The sequence below is a fragment of the Tiliqua scincoides genome, chromosome 4, assembly GCF_035046505.1.
Source record: "Tiliqua scincoides isolate rTilSci1 chromosome 4, rTilSci1.hap2, whole genome shotgun sequence".
NCBI lineage: Eukaryota > Metazoa > Chordata > Lepidosauria > Squamata > Scincidae > Tiliqua > Tiliqua scincoides.
The window spans coordinates 20,865,591-20,870,532 of NC_089824.1; the positions used below are offsets into that span (position 1 = coordinate 20,865,591).

Here is a 4,942-nt window from a genome sequence, read left to right on the forward strand (position 1 = left end):
TGCAGATGGGAATTAAAAGGTGAAAAATAAATGAAGTAGTATTTCCTTATTGCAACGTGAGTTGGCAAACATCCCTACCTCATTTCACTCAATGCAATTAGTGGCCTTTAAAAAAAATGTGACTCTATCTGTGCTGTAAGGTATGCTGTTTGATGACTTTTATGCTCTCTCCTTGGTACTGAAATATGAAAAGGGGCATTTTGCCAGATGAACTATTATATAAAAAGACAGAGACAGGTTTGGGAGAACAAGATGTCTCCACCCTTAATGCGGCCACAGCCATACCCATTTTAGTCCATGCTAATACGCCTTTAGCTGGTCAATGCACAGCCTAGAACAGAAAGAGAACGCATAGCAGCATTTGGTTTTTATGCATTTATCTGAGCATTTGGCTTGAAACTGTCAGATCAAATAGATGCTCAGTGAAGTAGCAACTGTAAGGAGAACTGGAGTGTTAATGTCTTGCTTAGAAGAGAGAGAGAAAGAAAAAAGAGTTCACTCCTTCTTCTCTGTGTAACCATATTTCAAAAGATAATCTCACCAAGAAGCACCTAAATATTCATTTGCTTGTGTTTGTTTCTTTCAGGGTTTCGACATCTCCTTTCCATTCCAAGAAAAGAGCATGTTTTCTTAGGGCATGTTTTGTTGTTGGCATCCTTCAGTCTCGGAGACTATGGTATCGCGCTCTGAATGGTGGTTCTGGAACAGTGTCCTCTCCAGTGCGCGAAGCCTGGGTAAAGTAGGTATGGAGGATAGGCTGTTACCCATGGAGCAAATCCCCCCTCTCCACGTCACTGAAATGGTCCAATGGAAAGGCAGAGGCCAATACGGTTGGTTCCAGCGATGTCGCAAGCGTTCCACAAAAATGGTATTCTAAATACAATAATCAGAATCAAATCACTAGGGAAGCAGATGGACATAGCATTCGGGAATATTAAAAGAAGAAGAAAAATCAAGCAGCCGGTAAACCAAATGCTTGCCTTGATGGAAAAAAAATATTTAAATGACAATGAAAAACTATCAGTGAAGGAGTGAGATGTATCTCCTGTGGCAGGGAGTTCCATACCCTCAGCCTTGCCATTGAGAAGGCCTCTTCCTTGTGCCCACCAACATCATTTCAGCCAGCCACAGGATGCACAAAAAGGCCAATCTTACACACAACTGACCACAGAAGATACAGGAGGAGGCGGTTTGTCATCAAAACTAAACAACTAAGCAACTAAAGCCCCACGTGTTCATGATGTGTGCACTCACAATGCATGCGCTTCATGGCCCCCCCCATCCCCCTGCATACCTTCTTTATCACCTGAGTTCCTAAACCTTCTATAACTGTCTGGGGTATGATCCAAATTGGCACAGCCTTATTTCATGAGATCCCTCAGGTTGTAGAATACTCTCCTTAGAACCCAACTGGCATGTAATTTTAGTACCTTTTCCATGCCAGGTGAAAGGCTTTTATTGTTAAAGAAAGTTTCTCTGCTTGTATTACTGTTTTGTTCTGCAGTCTTTAATATGTTCTTGTTCAAATGTAGCATTGATCATTGACTATTAGCAGCTTTAGAAGCTTTTTTGCTGAAAGGCAGGGTAAAAAAACTTTTAAATTACCTTTAGACAATAACTAAAACAGCTCTTAAGCTCTGGAACAACAATTATGTACATAGAATAATGGATTCCAAAGTACTTTTCCTTTCCTCAGACAGACAAAAAGATTGCCTAGGTTTCTGTTTCAGTACAGCAGGCAACAAAACACAGGAGTTTATCAAGTCCCCATGCATGTCTTTTTTGGCTGCATTTGGTTTGCTGGGGTCACAATTTGTATGGCAGAAATCCATTATCTATTCTTGATTCATATTAGTCCAACTTGGCAGCCAACACACAGATTTATCTCTAATGATTTGTTCAGTGCATATTCAAATTTTAATGTGTGTCAGGATGCCACCTGGTAAAAAAACTGGTTGCTGTTTAAAAGTTTTGCAGCTATATGATCACATCACAGCATTCTCTTGCGTGAGTGTGTGTGTGTGTGTGTGTGAGAGAGAGAGAGAGAGAGAGAGGAGGGGTATGCATGCATGCTTGTTCAGGAACTGCTATCTGATATTTAACATTCTCACTGAATTAAAGAAATGGAAAATAAATTATCAGCGTGGTTTGAGTATGTTCCTTTCCAGTCCCTGAATGAGCAAAACAATGATCTTGGCTTCTTTTGTGAGAAACAGACTCCTGAGTGATGCAAGCCTGTTGCCTGCATGTCTGAGATGCACACAATTATTAGGCTTTTGTTTCTGAAGGGTGTCGTGTACAATACGCCTTTCCTTTCAATAATACCTGGCTCTAGAAGCTCCTGAGAGTCACAGCAGCTTTCTGGTTATGCTGGCCTTGGGCTGAATGTGCAATGATATGTCTGCTTTGAGACAAAAGGAGGATAGATAGATAGATAGATAGATAGATAGATAGATAGATAGATAGATAGATAGATAGATAGATAGATAGATAGATAGATAGATAGATAGATAGATAGATAGATAGATAGGAAGGCAGAAGCATCTTTAAGTAGGGAAGATGCTATAAAAAATGGTCAGCATGTTTATAGCTCTGAGATCCAGCTTTTTATACAATTGTTAGCAAAATCTCAAGAATTATGACACATGGGGTACATGCAGAGGCAGGGTTGGTGTCTATGCAAGGGCCCCCCCCCAAATTTGATTTTTTGGATACAGCACGTGGATATTTTCTAGTTGACACTGCATCTTATAAAAGGGTGGGATCACAAGGAATATTACAGAGAAGAATGAAGGAAATTTATCTAGACCAGGAGTGTCAAGCACAAGGCATAAGGCCAACAGGCCAGATGAGGCCCTCGAAAGTTCTTTATCTGGCCCTTGGGCTCTCTCAGCACCACCATCAACTGCTGTACTGAGGTGTCACTGCTGAAAGGGCAACCCATGTGATTATCAGGTTCTCCCAAATCTTGAAAATATGATCAAGATTTGCATATTTTCTCTTCTTTCATTTGCAGCTAATGAGTTCTGAAGTAAGCAAAAAGTGCTTATTTCTGGTCAGGACCTGCTTAATGACATCACTTCCTGCTTAATGACATCACCTCCGGCCCTCAGCAGGCATCACAAACGCTATTCAGCCTGGTGAATGAAATGAATTTTACGCCCCTGATCTAGACAGTCCTTTATCCCCTTCGACTCTGTCATTTCTGTACTACCATCTCTACAGCTTTTTCATGTACCTCCTTTATTCATCCATGGTGGAAGCTCATCTGAAAAACTACACAGCTGTGAATCTTTAAAATTTAATCTGGAAAACTGAAGTTGGTGGCAAAAAGTACTTTCTCCTGTAATCTTTCTCCTGTATTATTTATACAAGGATCAACAAAAGGACACGCAGAAATGAAGTCTCCTGCCTCAGTTGGATCTACAAATGACACTAGGCTGCACACGTTTTTAGTAGCCGAAACCAGTCATTTGTGTCACATCGATGGCTGGAAAGAAACAATTCTTATTCCAAATGACAACAGCTTTATGGTCTCCTCACCTGGAGGCAATTCTTCCCACAGGTGATGAGGCAAGGCATTGTAAATAATGGAAGGACAATGGGACAACTTTGTAGAACAAACGTGTTCATCAGTCAGTGTAACCTTTTTTGGCCCGTTTCATACAAAGAATAGGGCATTGTGGATCTTTTTATCCTGGAATGAGAATGTGTTCCTTTCCTCCACCATACATTCCCATAACTTGTGCAATTAGGACTTTTTTTGATGGCAGGTATGCTGACACAGAGTGATTCTTCCCCTGCAGAAATGTGAGGAACATTGCAATAATGAGATCATTGTGAAAATATCTACGCACATATGCCCCTGCATGAAATGCTCTGGGCAAAGCATGGCAAAGGGGAGGAATTTGCACAGGATGAGCATTGGTGTGCTATTGTATGAACTGGGCTTTGATGCTCAATTCACCCAGTTGTACAAGGTTTTGGGTTGCTCTGGTAAGAAAAGAGTCCTGACAACGTCTTACAGTTGCTCAATATCATGTGGTCCATTTTATGCCATTAAACTCAGTGCAAACCTATACCAGATTTAATTATGAATGAGACATTGGTTTGCAAGGAAAGGGGGCAGAGGATAGCATTCTCAAGCAGAGCTTAACTGTTATGATTTTAAATTTGCCAAATTACTACCCAATCATCTCTAACTCCCTGTGTAGTGATGTGGGAGCACCAACATGGAATCCACTGCATCCCACAGGAGACCACCTCAGGCACAGGAACATTTCTTTCCTTCTTCCAGGGTAAGCCCCTGCTGCCCCCATGGGTCAACTGCACCAGCAATATCACTGGCACAAGTCCATGCGAACTTGCAAAGGCAGAGTGGGTCTGGGAAAGAGGTTAGGATTCAGTGGGTGCTTCTGCCAATGAACCCACCCTCTTCCTGGGTCTGATCTGGCCTCCTCGCAACTCCATCGCCTTCCCCTTCCACCCAGCCCCTGCCCTGTTCCATCCACTCCCTGCCATCCTCCCACCCCCTGTGCAACCGTACCTGAGACAGCAGGTGTATCCAGCAACTGTTACCCTGCACATGCCCGATCTTGTCTGATCTCGGAAGCTAAGCAGGGTCAGGCCTGGTTAGTACTTGGATGGGAGACTGCCTGGGAATACCAGGTGCTGTAGGCTTATACCATAGTCTTTCAAGACTGAAGGTTGCCAACCAGGTGTCCCCAGTCCATTGCCACATGGACCCAGTCGCTCACTACTTCTACCGAAGGCCAGGCTGCACTCTCCGGCATGGCCACATTTGTGACAGCCAGATAGCATGCCACTGGAAGCATGTTCTGGCAGCAAAACGACCAGATGGGATTGGGCCATTGGTTGTCTTTATTTTTGCAATTAGCAGTCAACAGATAGAAGACACATCTTCTAAAATCCCTTTTTGCTG

General features: G+C 42.7%; 1 pseudogene; it reads left to right on the top strand.

Moving 5' to 3' along the window:
- Window positions 1-4,563: 4,563 nt before the first annotated feature.
- LOC136650692 (5S ribosomal RNA) lies at window positions 4,564-4,680 on the top strand (annotated as a pseudogene).
- The last annotated feature ends 262 nt before the right edge of the window (window positions 4,681-4,942 follow it).